The sequence below is a fragment of the Rhinoraja longicauda genome, chromosome 7 (genome assembly GCF_053455715.1).
Source record: "Rhinoraja longicauda isolate Sanriku21f chromosome 7, sRhiLon1.1, whole genome shotgun sequence".
NCBI lineage: Eukaryota > Metazoa > Chordata > Chondrichthyes > Rajiformes > Arhynchobatidae > Rhinoraja > Rhinoraja longicauda.
In genome coordinates this window covers 11038855-11058634 of record NC_135959.1, presented here as the reverse complement: position 1 = coordinate 11058634, position 19780 = coordinate 11038855, and the positions used below count along the sequence as shown (strand labels likewise).

Sequence of the window (19780 nt, the reverse complement as noted above, 5' to 3'; positions counted from 1 at the left end):
GCGAAAGTTTATTAACTTCTTAACATCGTACTAGTGTGTGATCAATGGTCAGCATGAACTCAATGGGCCACACAGCCTGTTTCCATGTCACGCAATCAAAATCCTGCCCGAAGGTTAATTGGCTACTGTAACTGTGTACGAAAGAACTGCAGATGCTGCTTAAAATCGAAGACGGACACAAAATGCTGGAATAACTCTGTGGGACAGGCAGCATCCCGTCTGAGTCACTCCAGCACTTTGTGTCTATCTTGGCTACTGTAACTTATCTCATATTGAAGAAAAGTGTCAAAGGTTGATGAGCATGCGAGAGAAAATAATTTGGGGAGTACTGGGGAATTAGAAGAGAAGGAATGGGACTGATGAGATTCCCTGTCGGGAGTCATCAGGAATACAATGGGATGAATGTCCTCCTCTGGTATTGTAAGGAGCACGTTTTAAGCAAGTTGTGTGCTTTAGCATGATGTTATGGCGGGACTTTTTCAGTCAGAGAGTTGTGAATCTGTGGAATTCTTTGCCTCAGAAGGCAGTGGAGGCCAATTCTCTGAATGCATTCAAGAGAGAGCTAGATAGAGCTCTTAAGGATAGCGGAGTCAGGGGGTATGGGGAGAAGGCAGGAACGGGGTACTGATTGAGAATGATCAACCATGATCACATTGAATGGCGGTGCTGGCTCGAAGGGCTGAATGGCCTCCTCCTGCACCTATTGTCTATTGACAGAGGTCAACATTCTGCCTCCCCTCACTGTCGCACATCTCCAATGGAATATCAATTTTCTTGGCTTTGCACAACTCAATTGACACAATTCTCCTGCTCCAAATGACTACAATGGGATCCTCACAGGGAATGACTTCCCTTAACCACACATCACGGGGAAGGGCAATTGGAAGCACTGATGTCCGATAGTCCTTCAAAGGCAGGAGTCCTGGTGATTTAATCTCATAGTCCCTATTGTACTCCATGTTCGATATGGGATTTAGACGTACTGACGATGGTGGAAAAGGTAGGAAAAATGTAGCACTGTCAACCATCCCTATACCTCCACAAATACAGTTTCCTCTGCTGAATGGGTGGCACAGTGGCGCAGCTGGTAGAGCTGCTGTCTCACGCGTACCGAGGCGGCTCCCAACCCAGGTGACCATTTGCGTGCTAGCCACAGAAGCAGATCTACAGTCACATATTACAATCGCTGCACATTACACTGTGAATGGCTCGATTGTAATCATGTATTGTCTTTCCGCTGACCGGATAGTGCTGACGCAACAAAAGCTTTTCACTGTGCTTCGGTGCACGTGACAATAAACTAAACTGAACTGAGCAGAGAACCGCCGTCAATCCTGACCTCGGCTGCTGTCTGTGTGGAGTTTGCACGTTCCCCCAGTGATGGCGAGAGTTCCCTTCGGATTCTTCCCCACATCCCAAGGGCGTGTGGGCTTGTAGGTCAATTGGCCTCTGTAAAATTGCCCCGAATGTACAGCAAGTGGGTGAGAAAGTGGAATGACGTAGAATTAGTGTGAACGGGCGAACAATGGTCAGCCTGGACCTGGCGGGCCAAAGGGCCTGTTTTCACGCTGTATTTTAAACCACATTTCTCCAGCATTTTGCTTTTATTTATGCTCCAGATTCCAACATCTGCAGTCTGGTGTGTCTTCTCTGGAATACTGATTTACGATCACAATAGTAACCTTGCACCACCATCCACTGCCCACTATCTCCAAGCAGGAGATGGGTGGTGACGGTCGATGGTTGTTTTTTTTTTGTAAACTGAAGCCTCTGACCACTGTGGCCTGGATGGGTTGAAGGAATCTTTAAACCTTGTAAACCGATGTAGCACGGTTACACATTTTCTAAGTCATTCATCTGTCCAACACCATGGGGATAGACTTTGTACGCTTCTGAACAGTTTAGTTGGATTATCTTCAAGCTTTTAGTAAACAACCTCCAAATCTCTGCTGCCCGTGCTATGGCAGACACCAAGCTTTGCTTGCCGATGTGTAGGAAGGAACTGCAGGTGCAGGTTTACACTAAAGATGGACAAAGCGCAGGAATAACTCAGCAGGTCAGGCAGCATCTCTGGAGAAAAGGAATAGGCGCTGTTTCGAGTGAAGACACTTCTTCAAACCGTTGCATATTCTTGTAACATTCCCTATCCCAACTCTTATGACATCTCTATATCACTGTCTGTATCTCTTATTTCCCTTTCCCCTTGCCTTTCAGTCTGCAGAAGGGTCTCGACCCAAAACGTCACCTATTCCTTTTCTCCAGAGATACTGTGTGACCCGCTGAGTTACTCCAGCTTTTTGTGTCTATCTTTGCTTTAAACCAGCATCTTGCCGTTCCTTCCTACACCTTATGAAATGCAAATGCAATGTTTCAGTTTTAAAGCTCTCTTCCTAATTTCAAATCCTACTTACCCGTCAGTATCTCAGTACGATAAACCCCCGCTGTAACAGACCATAGGGGTTGGTGGGGGGGGGGGGGTAATATTGAGGTCAACCATAAGAACAACTACTAACTCCACAGCCACCTGTTTTTAAAGCCTGACTTTTTTTTATCATGGTTTGTTTTTATCTGGTTTAGATTTAGATTTTTTTAGATTTAGAGATACAGCGCGGAAACAGGCCCTTCGGCCCACCGAGTCCGCGCCGCCCAGCGATCCCCGCACATTAACACTATCCTACACGCACTAGGGACAATTTTCTTTTTAAAAACATTTTACCCAGTCAATTAACCTACATACCTGTACGCCTTTGGAGTGTGGGAGGAAACCGAAGATCTCGGAGAAAACCCACGCAGGTCACGGGGAGAACGTACAAACTCCGTACAGACGGCGCCCGTAGTCAGGATCGAACCTGAGTCTCCGGCGCTGCATTCGCTGTAAGGCAGCAACTCTACCGCTGCGCCACCGTGCCGCCCTTAGTTTAGTTTCGAGATACAGCAAGGAAACAGGGCCTTCGCACCACCGAGTCCGCACCGACCATTGATCACCCATTCACACTGGTTCTATGTGATCCCATTTTCACATTCACTCGCTACACACTTGGGCAGGTTACACAGGCCAATTAACCGACAAACCCACACGTCTTCGTGATATGGGGGGAAACCCGAGCACCCCGAAGAAACCCACGCGGTCACTGGAGGAATGTGCAAACTCCACACGGACAGCACCCCGAGGTCAGGATCGAACCCGGATCTCTGGCACTGTGAGGCAGCAGCTCTACCAGGTGCGCCACTGTGCAGCCCTAAGCTTCCTGCTAGTTTTTGGAGTTGGCTTTAATCTTATTTAGGAACCTGGTTTTAGAATGAATTAAAATACTTAAAACCTTCAGGTAACATGATTATGATTACTGCCCCACACAGATATCTCAACTTGCAGATCACCTAACAATTACATGGAGGTTAGACTGTGTATTGGTTTGCTAATGGAGGTGACTATCTCTTGTACAGTCCATGAAGGTGAGCCCCCTCTCGATTTCCTCCTCCCCACCACTCCCCTATCAATCACCATGCTGAGAGGCAGGCTTGGTGCAGCGGTAGAGTTGCTGCCTTACAGCGCCAGAGAACCGGGTTCGATCCTGACTACGGGTGCTGTCTGTACGGAGTTTGTACGTTCTCCCTGTGACCACGTGGGTTTTCCGAGATCTTAGGTTTGCTCCCACATTCCAAAGATGTACATTAATTAGATTCAGTTAAAAATTTGTAAATTGTCCCTAGTGCGTAGGATAGTGTTAGTGGACGGGGACCGCTGGGCGGCGTGGGCTCAGTGGGCCGAAGGGCCTGTTTCCACGCTGTATCTCTAAAACTAAAACTAAGGTAGACACAAAATGCTGGAGTAACTCAGCGGGTCAGGCAGCATCTCTGGAGAGAAGGAATGGGTGACGTTTCAGGGTCGAGACCCTTCTTCAGACTAGAGTGACTTTGCATCAAATTCTATCACCCCCGACGAAATCTTGCTATTCAATCATCACAAGAGAAATTGCAAGCCCTCCAGGCGACCATTGAAGAACACTCCTGGGATAACACAGCACAGTGGCACAGCGGTAGAGTTGCTGCCTTACAGCAGCGTGGAGCCGGGTTCATTCCTGACTGCGGGTGCTGTCCGTGTGGAGTTTGTAAGTCCTCCCTGTGACCTCATGGGTTTTCATCGGGTGCTCCGGTTTCCTCCACATCCCAAAGACATACAGGTTTGTAGGTTGATTGGCTTCAGTAAATTGTCCCTAGTGTGTAGGATTGAACACGGGTCGGCTCGGACTCGGTGGGACGCAAGGACCTGTCTCCAACACTGTATCTAAACTAAAATAAACTCTATCTTCACAACACTGGGCCAGATTGGGAAGACACAAAATACATACTTACCCTTTACGCATCAGCTCCTCCAACAACACATTAGCAACTCATTACCCTCGTCCCCCACCCATTGGTCAGGCAGGACTATAACCTCGTTGAGCACTGATGCCAAGACGATGACGAGCCAAGAAAAGGCTATTTAGTCTTCAGTAAGGTAAACATGTTAAAAGACTTGAAAAATATATTTTGTGGTGGGCCCTTTAGTGGAAGTCATGGTGGCGCAGCGGTAGAGTTGCTGCATTACAGCTCCAGAGACCCAGGTACGATCCTGACTACGGGTGCTGTCTGTACGTTGTTTGTACATTCTCCCCGTGACCTGCGTGGGTTTTCTCCGGGTGCTCCGGTTTCCTCCCACACTCCAAAGACGTACAGGTTTGTCGGCTAATTGGCTTGGAAAAATTGTAAATTGTCCCTTGTGTGTGTAGGATAGTGTTAGCGTGTGGGGATCGCTGGTCGGCACGGACTCGGTGAGTCGGTTCCGCGCTGTATCTCTAAACTAAACTAAAAAGGGCGCTCTGCAAAAAAAAAAGAAGAGCCAAATTGTTAAGAATGAAGAATAAAATTTCTAAAAATCTTAAGCTGTTAGAAGGGGGTCAAGGAAAGAGCGTTCACATCGCGGCCCTGTTTCCACCGATCTTTCCACCACCACACACAAGAAGCACAAAAAGACCAAGATGCCATTGAATGCAGATGCCGAGAAGTGTGTTCAACTCTGGTTGAACAATTTCTAATCTTGTGATGTGGACTCGATGCGAAGAGCTGTTAGACGTGAAACCTCTAAAATGCAGCATCTGTCCGTTAATAGACGGATCGCTGTACCTGCGAAGGTGAAGTAGGATTCACAATTTGCGGAAATAACACGGCTGTGCTGAGATGAGAAGAGACCAGAGGCAACCATTCCCGGAAGAAAAGGAAGTGTCCCAAAGGAAGCAATCAAAACCTTGTCAACCGTTCATGTAATTTGTGTTCCTATTTCAGAAGAATAGATCAAACTTATGAGGACTAAGGGAAAATCTGGAACTCCCTGCTCTAAAAGTTTGCTTTCAAGGTTTCAAAACTGGGACATTTCTTTGTTGGATAAGAAAGCCAAGGAATATAATGCAAAGGCGAGTTAATAAAACTGAGGTGGAGATATACGACGAATTGCGGGAATTGCAGAATATCATGGAGGAGCTGTACTGCCCCAGTTTCTGTGACCCAAGGAGTATCAACACTAACATGAAGTTAGTCTTGTTAAACAATGCTGTGATCTTGGACACTGCCATTAAGTAAAACCCAATTAAAGTCTGTGAATGGAAGGACGTCATGAACATGGGCAGGAGGATTGACCATGGATTGGAGCCAGGTGGCCAGACAAAATTTGCCCGGAAAAGGAACTAGACGAGAGCTGAGGGTCGATGGGATTAGGAATGGTGACTGTAGTGTGGCAGGAAACGTGGGCAGATAGTGTCATGGAGTCACAGTGTGGAAATAGGCCCTTCGGCCCAACTTTCCCACACCAACCAACATGCCCCATCTAAACTAGTCCCCCCTGCCTGCTTTTGGCCCTTACCCCTCTAAACCTGTCCTATCCATGTACCTGTACAAATTTTTCTTAAACGTTGTGATAGCACCTGCAAAGATGTGCCCAGAGCGGGTGAAAGAGAGTAATGACTGAAGGATGGTGCGTACGCACGCACACACGCACGCACGCACGCACGCACGCACGCACGCACGCACGCACGCACGCACGCACGCACGCACACACGCACACACACACGCACGCACACACAAATTTAGAAGGATGAGAGGGGATCTTATTGAAACATATAAGATCATTAAGGGGTTGGACACGTTAGAGGCAGGAAACATGTTCCCAATGTTGGGGGATTCCAGAACCAGGGGCCACAGTTTAAGAATAAGGCCATTTAGAACTGAGATGAGGGAAAACCTTTTCAGTCAGAGAGTTGTAAATCTGTGGAATTCTCTGCCTCAGAAGGCAGTGGAGGCCAATTCTCTGAATGCATTCAAGAGAGAGCGAGATAGAGCTCTTAAGGATAGCGGAGTCAGGGGGTATGGGGAGAAGGCAGGAACGGGGTACTGATTGAGAATGATCAGCCATGATCAAATTGAATGGTGGTGCTGGCTCGAAGGGCCGAATGGCCTACTCCTGCATCTATTGTCTATTGTCTATTGTCTCTATCAATCTGTGAACTTATAAACCTACACCATTAAAAGGATGCAGCTATGCTTAGCTATATGCACAAAAATAATATATGTTCATTATGTGTACTTTCTGATACTTAACCTATTTAGTACTGCCAATCTTACATCTTTCGCCTGTAAGATCCAGTTACTCAGAACTCACAACTGTGTTGTCAGTGGCAAGACTATACATGATTACAATCACACCATCCGCAGTGTATAGATACAGGGTGAAAGGTATAACATTTAGTGCAAGATAAAGTCCAACCCTATTAAAGACAATAGACAATAGGTGCAGGAGTAGGCCATTCAGCCCTTCAAGCCAGCACCACCATTCAATGTGATCATGGCTGATCATTCTCAATCAGTACCCCGTTCCAGCCTTCTCCCCATACCCCCTGACTCCGCTATCCTTAAGAGCTCTATCTAACTCTCTCTTGAATGCATTCAGAGACTTGGCCTCCACTGCCTTCTGAGGCAGTGAATTCCACAGATTTACAACTCTCTGACTGAAAAAGTTTTTCCTCATCTCCGTTCTAAATGGCCTACCCTTTATTCTTAAACTGTGGCCCCTGGTTCTGGACTCCCCCAACATTGGGAACATGTTTGCTGCCTCTAACATGTCCAACCCCTTAATAATCTTATATGTTTATAAGTCGGAGTGTCTCCAACGAGGCTGATGATAGGTCAGGACCACTCTCTAGTTGGTGATAGGATGGATCAGTTGCCTAATAACAGCTGGGAAGAAACCGTCCCTGAATCTGGAGGTGTGTGTTTTCAAACTTCTGTACATCTTGTCTTTTAAATGTTGACATAATGTCTTTTGAGTGTTGTTCCAATTCAGGTATAGAATAATTGGAAAGCATAATGCTCACACGCCTGACATGCCAAGTAACTCTTTCACTCCGATACCACTGCAAGCAGGTAAAGATGATCCAGCCATGAGTAGAAATTTACAGAAATTGTTACGATATGATAGAACTTTATTTATCCCAGGACAGAAATTGATCTGCTAACAGTCATTAAAAACACAAAATACATGAAACGTGAAATTAAAGTGACTCGTGGAAAGGCTTGTGGGATGTGCAAAGATTGGGGGGGTGGGGTGGGGTCAGTCTATCCCATGACAGAAGGGGGAGGAGTTGTAAAGTTTGATAGCCGCAGGGAAGAAGGATCTCCTGTGGCGTTCTGTGCTGCATCTTGATGGAACCAGTCTGGTGCTGAAGGTACTACTCAGGTTGACCAGTGTGTCATGGAGGGGGTGAGCTGTTTATTCCGGGTTGCTCTGTAGATTGAGGAGTATCCTCCCCTCCAAGACCACCTCCTATGAATCCAACTCTGCCCCCAGGGCGGAGCCAGCCTTCCTGGTGAGTTCGTTGATCCGAATGATGCCCTGCCCTACAGCAGGTCTCTCAACAACCATCTCTAATTACATCATTGTAAGAGTTTAAAAATTAAAGATACAGAAAAAAAGAGAACTGCCCTTTCAACCGAAGATCCATCTTCCAGAAAAAAAAGCAAGTATAATCACAGTAAACGTTCTAATATAGTTGCCTCAAAGTTTGTATTGCTTCACCAGATATCAACCATTACACAAGGCACCGTACTCACCCATCTTGCTTGGAGACGGGGCTAATTTCCTCGCAGTGCAGGGCGCACTGTTCGTGTGACACAGCTCCATTCAGGTAGCGTTTCTGCTCCACATTTGGACTCAGGCCCATCTCACAAAGCCCCTCCAGAAACTTCAGCTCCCCAAAAGCCCCGGCTTCAACCAACGGCTTGACGTGCCCATTCAAACTCCTTTGAGGAGCCGCCATCTTCTGGGCAAGTTCCACCTCAATTTGGCTTTTGCTGTCTAGGTACATCATCTTTTTATTGTTTCTAAAAAGGAAAAAAAGTGAGAGTCTACCTCAAATTGATTGATTGACTAATTGATTGAAAGATACAGCAGGGAAACTGGTCCTTCGGCCCACCGAGTCTGTGCTGACCATCAATCACCCATTCACACTAGTTCTATGTTCTCCCACTTTGTCATCCACTCGTACATAGAAACATAGAAAAAATACGTGCAGGAATTAGGCCATTCGGCCCTTTGAGCCAGCACCGCCATTCAATATGTTCATGGCTGATCATCAAAAATCAGTACCCCTTTTCTGCTTTCTCCCCATTAGGGGGCAATTAGGGCCACCCACACTTGGGGTAATTTTACAGAGGCCAGTTAACCTACAAATCCACAGTCATTGGGACATGGGAGGAAACCCATGTGGTCATGGGGATGTGCAAACTCCACACTAACAACACCCGATGTCAGTGTCCATCCCGGATCGCTGGCGCTGTAGCTCTACCAGCTGTGCCACTGTGCTGCTCAAAATACTCATATATTGTCCATTTAATCAAGATAACAAGGCTTCTTCAAAACAAAAAGTTCTGAGTGGAAACCTTCACGAGATTAATACCTGGCTAGCTACCACCACTAACCCATCACACAAGGCTGTTGTCTCAGCCCCCACTCCCTCGATCCTGTCCATTCCCATGATATCTAGCCATATACCACCATCAAGCTCCGACAGCACTAGATTTTGAAGAATCAGACCAACAAGTGAAACAAAACATTGGTGCTACTCCAATATCTGGTTTCATATGTTTGGCACATCAATGCTTTCAAGTATGACTACACTGACATCTTGTGGTAATAATAAGTATTGTTGCCATAAATCATCATGGTTCTTGAGTCCTAGTGCCATACAGTGTGGAAACAGGCCTTTTGGCCTAACTTGCCCATGTCGGCCAACATGCCCCATCTAATTTAGTCCCACCTGCCTGCTTTTGGCCCATAACCCTCTAAACTTACCCTATCCATGTACCTGTTTAAATGTTTCTTAAACTTAACGATAGCACCTGCCTCAACTACCTCTTCCGCCAGCTTGTTCCATACACCCACCATCCTTTGTGTAAAAAAGTTACCCCTCAGGTTCCTATTAAATCTATCCCCCCTCACCTTAAACCTATGTCCTCTGGTTCTCGATAACCCTACTCTAGGCAAAAGACTGTGCGTTTACAATTCCTCCCATGATTTTGGACACCTCTATAAGATCACCTCTAATTCTCCTGCACTTCAAGGAATAGAGCCCTAGACTGCTCAACCACTCCCTTTAGCTCCCTATTTGGTCTATAGCCTTGCCCATCTAACAACTGATGCCCGCAATTTTAAAAAAAAATTTAAGCACTGAAATTAAGCCCACAATTTTTTTTGGTTTGCTTACTACTTTAATCAAGCCAATATGGTACACAATCTCATTTTTAGCATGGACTTGATGGGCAGAAGGGCCAGTATCTGTGTTGTGTATCAGTCCTAGCTTGCCCAACCTCTCCCCTTAGCTCAGTCCTTCGAGTCCTGGCAACATCCTGGTAAATCTTCTCTGAACCCTTTCAAACTTGACAACATCTTTCCTATAACATGGACAAACTAAGAAATTGCGGAGCACAAGAATTTTGTGTCTGGGTTTAATTGGATCATGCTGGAGTTTATTTTCAGGAAAAATCAGGCTAAGTGCGAAATTAAAGCTGACATCTCCTTGCACCATTTCCATTACTTTAGATAGTTCCTCTGTCGCTCTCTTCCCCTCCCCCTTCCCAGATCTCCCTCTATCTTCCTGTCTCCACCTATATCCTTCCTTTGTCCCGCCCCCCTGACATCAGTCTGAAGAAGGGTCTCGACCCGAAACGTCGCCCATTCCTTCTCTCCTGAGATGCTGCCTGACCTGCTGAGTTACTCCAGCATCTTGTGAATAAATACCATTAAAATGTCTGATATTTTATGGCATCAGGTGTCCAGCAAATGATGTCGTCATTCATGTGTTCCACGTTTTACCTTCACCAACATAAATTGGAGAAAAAGGTTGCATCTTAAGACCAGAACTATGTCTGCAGAACTAGGAATACATTGTGCTCATTTAGTGTTTTATTTCATCATAGAATATAGGACAATACAAAAGAAACAAGGAACTACAGATGTGTAGGAAGGAACTGCAGCTGGGGGAGCAGTTTGATTTTAGGTAGGAGGTTCATGTCCCACCGAACATAAACAGAACTGTCCCGGCAGACCCATTGTTTCTGCCTGTTCATGTCCCACTGAACTTATTTCCACCTACTTCGACTCCATCCTATCCCCCCTGGTCAAATTCCTCCCCACCTACGTCCAAGACACCTCACATGCTCTCCATCTCCTCGATAACTTCCGGTTCCCAGGCCCCCACTCCCTCATCTTTACCATGGATGTCCAGTCACTCTACACTTCCATTCCCTACAAGGATGGTCTCGAAGCCCTCCGTTTCTTCCTCAACCGTAGAACCAGCCAATCCCCATCTACTAACACTCTCCTCCGCCGAGCAGAGCTGGTTCTTACCCTTAACAATTTCTCCTTTGACTCCTCCCACTTCCTCCAAACCAGAGGCGTAGCTATGGGCACTCGCATGGGCCCTAGCTACGCCTGCCTCTTTGTCGGGTACGTCGAACAATCCCTGTTCCGGACGTACACTGGCCCCATCCCCGAACTCTACCTCCGCTACATCGACGACTGCATTGGTGCTACCTCTTGTACCCATGCAGAACTCACTGACTTCATGCACTTCACTTCCAATTTCCATCCTACTCTTAAATATACTTGGACTATCTCCGACATCTCCCTCCTGTTTCTGGACCTCACCATCTCCACCACATGAGGCAGACTAGTGACTGACATCTACTATAAACCCACTGACTCGCACAGCTATCTGGACTACACTTCTTCCCACCCTGTCTCCTGCAAAAAGTCTATCCCCTACTCCCAATTCCTCCATCTGCGCCCGGGATGAGGCGTTTCACACTAGGGCATCAGAGATATCCTCATACTTCAGGAAACGGGGCTTCCCCTCTTCCATTATAGATGAGGTTCTCACTAGGGCCTCTTATACATCCCGCAGCTCCGCTCTTACTCCCCCTCCCCCCATTCGTAACAAGGACAGAATCCCCTTCATTCTCACCTTCCACCCCATCAGCCAGCGTATCCAACAAATCATCCTCCAACATTTCCGTCACCTCCAACGGGACCCCACTACTGACCATATCTTCCCATCCCCTCCACTTTCTGCGTTCCGCAGAGACCGTTCCCTCCGTAACTCCCTGGTCCACTCGTCCCTTCCTACCCAAACCACCCCATCCCCGGGCACTTTCCCCTGCAACCGCACGAGATGCAACACCTGTCCCTTTACCTCCTCCCTCAACTCCATCCAAGAACCCAAACAGTCTTTCCAGGTGAGACAGAGGTTCACCTGCACCTCCTCCAACCTCATCTATTGTATCCGCTGCTCTAGATGTCAACTTCTTTACATCGGCGAAACCAAATGCAGGCTCGGCGATCGTTTCGCTCAACAACTTCACTCGGTTCGCCTTAACCAACCTGATCTCCCGGTGGCTGAGCACTTCAACTACCCCTCCCACTCCCAGTCTGACCTTTCTGTCATGGGCCTCCTCCAGTGCCATAGTGAGGCCCACCGGAAATTGGAGGTACAGCACCTCATATTTCGCTTGGGTTAGCTTGCAGCCCAGCGGTATGAACATTGACTTCTCCAACTTTAGATAGTTCCTCTGTCCCTCTCTTCCTCTCCCCCTTCCCAGTTCTCCCTCTATCTTCCTGTCTCCACCTATATCCTTCCTTTGTCCCGCCCCCCTGACATCAGTCCGAAGAAGGGTCTCGACCCGAAACGTCACCCATTCCTTCTCTCCTGAGATGCTTCCTGACCTGCTGAGTTACTCCAGCATTTTGTGAAATAAGGAACTGCAGCTGCTGGTTTAAACCGAAGACAGACTCAAAATGCTGGAGTAACTCAGTGGGACAGGCAGCATCTCTGGAGAGAAGCAATGGGTGACTTTTTGGGTCAAGACCCTTCTTCTGAGAACTTCTTCTGAGAACTTCTTCTCCTTCTGAAGGAGGGTCTCGATCCGAAACGTCACCCATTCCTTCTCTCCAAAGAAGCTGCCTGTCCGGCTGAGTTACTCAAGGAACTACAGATGCTGGTTTGCAAAGAAAAGACACAAAGTGGTGGAGTAAGTCAGCGGGTCAGGCAGCCTCCATGGATTTGAGATTTTTTTTAGATTTAGAGATACAGCGTGGAAACAGGCCCTTCGGCCCACCGAGTCCGCGCCGCCCAGCGATCCCCGCACATTAACACTATCCTACACCCACTAGGGATATTTTTTTGAACATTTACCCAGTCAATTAACCTACAAACCTGTACGTCTTTGGAGTGTGGGAGGAAACCGAAGATCTCGGAGAAAACCCATGCAGATCATGGGGGGAACATACAAACTCCGTACAGACGCCGCCCGTAGTCAGGATCGAACCTGAATCTCCGGCGCTGCATTCGCTGTAAGGCAGCAACTCTACCGCTGCGCCACCGTGCCGCCATGGTTAGGTGAACATGGTTAAGTGACGTTTCGGGTCTGACCCAAAACTTCACCCATCCATGTTCTCCAGAAATGTTGATTGACACACTGAGTTACTCCAGCACTTTGTGTCTTTTTTTGTAGAACAATGCAGTACAGGGACAGGTCCTATAGCCCACAATATTTATACCAAACATGATGCTAAGACCAACTCTTATCAGCCTGTACATAATCCATATCCCTCCATTCGGAGGGCGGAGGGCGGCACGGACTTGTCCCTAGTGGGTGTAGGATAGTGTTAATGTACGGGGATCGCTGGGCGGCACGGACTTGGTGGGCCGAAAAGGCCTGTTTCCGGCTGTATATATATGATATATGATATGATATTCCCTGTATATCCATATGCCGATACAACAGTCTCTTAAAAGCCACCATGGTATCTGCCTCAATCACCAGGCACTTACCACCCTCTGTGTAAACAATCTGCCCCTCCCACTTTAAGCTTTGCCTTTCTCACTTTAAAGCTATGCCCTTTAATATTTAATTTTTCCATCCTGAGAAAAAAGTTCTGACTGTCTACCCTAAATGCCACTATCATATCATATAAAATTTAAATCAGTTGAAAATTGTCCAGTTGGAAAGGGTACAGAGAATATTCCCGAGGATGTTGTCAGGACTCGAGGGTCTGGGCTATAGGGAGAGCTTGAGCAGGCTGGAACTCTTACTCCTCGAAGTGCAGGAGGATGATGGGTCACAGATCATATCACAAGTGACAGGAGTAGAATTAGGCCATTCGGCCCATCATGTCTACTCTGCTATTCAACCATGGCTGATCTATCTCTCCCTCCTAACCCCATTCTCCTGCCTTCCCCCCATAACCTCTGACACCCGTACTAATCAAGAATCTATCTATCTCTGCTTTAAAAATATCAATTGACTCGGCCAGGACAAAGAATGGCAAGCAATAAGTTGTTACAGGTGTGGGGTTGATTGACCAGATAAGGAGAGATGAGGCACAAAATGTAAAGCCAGAGGAAGGGATTTAGATGGAAGGAAACATGGAAAGGGGAATGGGATGGGGGCACAATAGTAGTAGAAATGATTGTGCATCCAGGTGGGGGGGGGGGGGTGGAGAAAGCTGGGTGAGGGGTATTTTTGGTTAAAGGAAGCATGCACGTACAGCAGGCAGTGAAGAAAGCCAATGGAATGTTGGCCTTCATAACAAGAGGAGTTGAGTATAGGAGCAAAGAGGTCCTTCTGCAATTGTACAGGGCCCTAGTGAGACCGCACCTGGAGTACTGTGTGCAGTTTTGGTCTCCAAATTTGAGGAAGGATATTCTTGCTATTGAGGGCGTGCAGCATAGGTTTACTAGGTTAATTCCCGGAATGGCGGGACTGTTGTATGTTGAAAGACTGGAGCGACTAGTCTTGTATACACTGGAATTTAGAAGGATGAGAGGGGATCTTATCGAAACGTATAAGAATATTAAGGGGTTGGACACGTTAGAGGCAGGAAACATGTTCCAAATGTTGGGGGAGTCCAGAACAAGGGGCCACAGTTTAAGAATAAGGGAGGTTGGTTTGTGTGATGGTCTGGGCTGCGTCCATAATCCGGAGCAATTTCCTTCAATGGAGCTGTTCCCAAACCATGCTTTGATGCATCCCAATAAAATGCTTTCCATGATGCATCTGTAAAAGTTGGTGAGAGTTGTTGGGGACATGCCGAGCTTCCTAAGTCTTCTAAAGGAACTGGTGTGCTTTCTTGGCCATTGCTTCAATAAGGGTGATCTGGGACGGAGTGGGCCATGAATGTAATAATCAAATGAACCTAGGCCTTGTAAGACTCCCTTTAAGACTCCCTTTAAAAACTACCGCCTTAACCAAACCTTCGGTCGTGTACTTTAACAATTCCTCGTAGCTTAATGTTAAATTTTGTGAAGTGCATATGTTGCAGTGACTCCATTTATACCTCGCACTGCCTCGGCAAGGCCAGCAGCATAATCAAGGATGAGTCGCACCCTGGCCACTCCCTCTCCCTTCGAGTAAAAGGTACAGAAGTGTGAAAACGCACACCTCCAGATCCAGGGACAGTTTCTTCCCAGCTGTTATCAGGCAACTGAATCATCCTACTAAACTAAACAACTGAAGACCAGTCCTGAGCTACTATCTACCTCATTGGGACCCTTGAACTATCTTGGTTTGGACTTTATTGGACTTTATCTTGCATTAAACGTTATTCATATCATTCCCTTTATCATGTATCTGTACACTGTGGATGGCTCCATTGTAATCATACATTGTCTTTCCCCAGGCTGGTTAGCACGCACCAAAGGCATTTCACTGTACCTCGGTACATGTGATAATAATCTAAATTAAACTACTTAGGGCAGATCTCCATGCTTCTGATAGGAAGTCAGTTCCCAGTAAACCCAATAGCCAACCATTACCTGCAGATTTTCACCATGAAACTGATTAACTGGGCTTATTTCCTGTTTTTCAGCACTGCTGGTACTGTGGCTCACTAATCTTTGCACCAGATTTTCGTTAATCGTGTTGTTTTACTGTAAGTGGAAGATTCAAGCAACCTTCCCAGAGGTTTCTAATTAGAATCTCATGGGAAAGCTTTTAATCAACTCTAGCTAACTTCAACAATGACAAAAAATAATGGCTGGATCGAGTGGATGTGGAGAGGATGTTTCCACTAGTGGGAGAGTCCAGGACCAGAGGCCACAGCCTCAGAATTAAAAAGGAAGACAAAGTGGACCCGTTGGGCCCAAACCTCTCCTGCATTGGTGCAGCACCCTGTCCTCCCCCCCTCCCCTCTCTCCTCAAACCCCCCCTCCCCCTTCTCCCCCACTCCCCCCTCCCCTCTCTCCTCAAACCCCCCCTCCCCTCTCCCTTCTCCCCCACTCCCCCCCTCCCCTCTCTCCTCAACCCCCCCCTCCCCTCTCCCCCACCCCTCCCCTCCCCTCCTTTTAAACTTAAAAATGTGAATAACTTTGAAAATATAACACCGATTTCAATAAAACTACTTGCATTATCACTAAAGTGACGATGGTGAGTAAGATGGGCCTAAAATTGTCGCGCTATCGTGTACCATTTTGGCTGAAATTCAGTCACAAACAAGATAACAAACGAGTATATAGATGTTCAGCAAGTTGTGCTGCAAGTTCCATTGGTTCATGGGAAAGCATTAAAGTTCATTCATTTTCTAACATGGACTGCCGACAGGAGGGTATAGGGGGCGCCACGGTTGCGCAGCTTGTTGGAAGCAAGTATAATAACCACCTTTGAAAGACATTTGGACAAGTACACAGAGAAGATACGTTTAGAGGGGAATGAGTCCGGTGTGGGCAAATGGGAGTAGCTTGTGTGAGACATTTTGATCAGTATGGGCGTGTTGGGACGAAGGGCCTGTTTCCATGCTCTTTGACTCCATTACTCCAATGAACTACGCTGGAGATGAGGAATGCGATCGGACAAAATAGATATATATTCTATGCACGGATGAGGTGACTAGTTTTCTATTACTTTATTCTGAACCCTTTTCTATGTATTTCCTTGGCTCATCTGCCTGAAGATTCAGAGTTCAATCCCCACTCCAGGACCTCAATGTTATCAGGGTTGCTGCATGGCATCCTGCAGTAATCCTCTTGGATGAAAGGGATTTTATGGTAAGATCTGTGCACAGGTAGAGGCTAATTGAGACTTCTTATCATGGTATAAAACAGATGATAGCGAATCAATAGCATTTATCCTGCATTTTCTTCCCACTGAAATCAATCACCTTTTGAAAATCTACAAACACACTACCTCACACATTTCCTTTTGAATAATCTATCATTCACTTCTTCAAAATAAAATATGTTGTCAATCATTAACTAATTACCTGGAACAAACATCTATTAGCTCATTTAATCTACCCATTTCTAAATGTCCAATTTAACCTAAAATAATCACAGTTTTCCTAAAAGCATTATTAGATTTTTTTTTAAACCTTCATCAGAATTAATACAATATTTTAGACTTTACTTTAGACTTTAGGCAACACGTGCGAAAACTGGCCCCTCGGCCCACCAAGCCCGACCAGTGATCACCTCGTACACGAACACTATCCTACACAGACTAGGGAAGTTTTACAACTTACCAAACCTAATTAACCTACAAACCTGTACGTCTTTGGAGTGTGGGAGGAAACCGGAGCTTCTGAATAGATTCAGAATAGTTTTAATATTTCAATAAAGAGGGGCAGCACAGTGATGCAGCAATAGAGTTGCTGCCTTGCAGCATCAGAGGCACAGGTTTGAGGCTGACTGCAAGTGCTGTCCCTATGGAGTTTGCATGTTCTTCGTGTCCACACGGGTTTTCTCTGGTTACCTCCCACAATCCAAAGATGTGCAGGTTTGTAGGTTGACTTGATCCTGTGAATTGTCCCCAGTGTGTAGGATAGAACTAGTGTTGGGGTGATCGCTGGTCGGCGTGGATTCGGTGGGCCGAAGCACCAGTTTCCACATTGTATCTTGAATTAGTTTGGAAGCTGAGATTCTAATGTGGCAAAGGCAATTCGTTCTTGGTCAGATATGCATACTCTATGACCAGAGGACGTGATTGAGGCAGGTACGTACAGTGACATTACATGGATTGGAAAGGTTTAGAGGGATAGGGGTCAAATGCGGGCAAATAGCACTAGCATCGATGGTCATTTAACCCACCGTGGGCACTTTGGGCCGAAGGGCCTGATTTCTTTATTAGCCCTCACTGTTTTCCTCCTCTGAAACTTTAATAGAACTGACTTTTAGCAGAAGAGTGTCATGCGTAGCCAACAAGCAACTTCAGCAAAGACAACCAACGATGAATTTTCACTTCGGTGTTTTTGCTAAAGTAAAACTAATAATAATTTACAAATGCAGCATCATCAAAGGCATTCCTCTGTTCTTCTGCACAAAGAGTCAAAGGATCTTTTACTTTCCCTTTTAGAGGAAGAAAGGACTTTGGTTTAATATCCCACCTGATTTCATAGCTTAGAGATACAGTGTGGAAACAGGCCCTTCGGCCCACCAAGTTTGCGTTGGCCATCGATCTAGTTCTATCCCACACACTAGGGGCAGTTTACAGAAGCCAATTAACCTATAAGCCTGCATGTCTTTGGAATATGGGAGGAAACCAGAGCACCCGGAGGAAAGCCACATGGTCAAAGGGAGAACGCATGAACTCTGCACAGGCAGCACCCATAGTCAGGTTATAACCTGGGTCTCTGGTGCTGTGAGGCAGCAACTACGAGTATCAGGGGTTAAGGGGAGAAGGCAGGAGAATGGGGTTAGGAGGGAGAGATAGATCAGCCATGATTGAATGGCAGAGTAGACTTGATGGGCCAAATGGCCTAATTCTGCTCCTATCACATGACCTTATGGCCTCTACCAGCTGCACCACTATATTCATTAGCTTTCACAAACAAATTCCACCATCACGAGCATCATCAATACAATGCCACTCCATCTCCGAGACTTCAGTTAGGCATCCTTGCCTTGCCAGAAAATTTGTTCTTATCTTTAATTTTACTCAATTCCGATGCAAGATTCCCAATTTGAGACATTATAGATTTCTATCTCCACAGTGGCGACCTGACCTCTTAATTATTTCGAAGATAGGTACACAAAATGCTGGAGTAACTCAGCGGGACAGGCAGCATCTCTGGATAGAAGGACTGGGTGACGTTTCGGGTCGAGACCCTTCTTCAGACTGAATTCCATGTCTCCATGTTTTACTTGTTATCGACACAAGGAAAAGCAAATGCTGGAATTCTCCAACATTAGGTAACCTACATCAAACAAACACACTACCCACCCCGTCCTTGTCCTCCCTACTCCCTTTCCTGTGCCCCACCTGCATGTGTACCCATTTCTCCCACTTCCCCCCCTCCCCTTTCCCCTTCCATTCGCCTCATATTTACACCTCTTCTCTCTGTTTCTCACAGCCGTTTATCTCCTTTTCAGAATTAAAGGACGTTCTTTTAGGAAGGAGATGAGAAGGAATTTCTTCAGTCAGAGGGGTGGTGAATCAGTGGAATTCTTTGCCACAGAAGGCTGTGGAGGTCAAGTCAGTGGATATATTTAAGGCAGAGATAGATAGATTCTTGATTAGTACAGGTGTCAGGGGTTATGAGGAGAAGGCGGGAGAATGGGATTGGGAGAGAGAGATAGATCAGCTATGATTGAATGGCAGAGTAGACTTGATGGGCCAAATGGCCTAATTCTACTCCTTATGACCTTTTCATCGCTAGCCTTTGTCCACCCATCTATCAATCAAACCCCCTCACTTGCATTCACCTGCCCAGGCTTTGGTCCACCCCCACCTCTCTTCCAGGTTTCTCCTCCCCACCCACCCCACATCCTACTAGAACAAGTCTGAAGAAGGGTCCAGAGCCAAAATCACCTATCCATGTCCTCCAGAGATGCTGCATGACCCGCTCCAGCACTTTATGTGTTTTTCTTTTTACATCGTTTTTCAGCACCCGACTGGGAAGGTAGATAGGGCTTCAGTTTTACCGCACATCCAAAAGACCACAGCTCTAAGCTCGATACTTCACCGGAGTAATTAGCCTAGATTTTCCACTGTAATCCTTGAAGTGGGATTTTAACTCGCAACTTTCTGATCCTTAAAGAATTGGTGCTACCTACTGAGCTGTAGTTAGATTTGCATCGGATAATTAAGCTATAAAGAGTACTTTTGTTTCATTCCAATTTCATAACCTAAGCTGCAACTAATGGGTTTGGGAGTAATGCTGGATCTAATTAAATAGTGGTTGTTCCTGCTGTAAAGGTTGTTCAAA

At 46.3% G+C, this 19780-nt stretch overlaps 1 protein-coding gene across 1 annotated transcript in view; it reads right to left on the bottom strand.

The window, feature by feature from the left end:
- Nucleotides 1-19780, bottom strand: part of oca2 (oculocutaneous albinism II) — a 337303-nt gene that overhangs the window by 312674 nt on the left and 4849 nt on the right. Inside the window, exon 2 of the mRNA XM_078402106.1 lies at nt 8140-8409. The gene's annotated coding sequence lies outside the window, so the exon portion shown is untranslated. The remainder of the gene's footprint in view (nt 1-8139; nt 8410-19780) is intronic.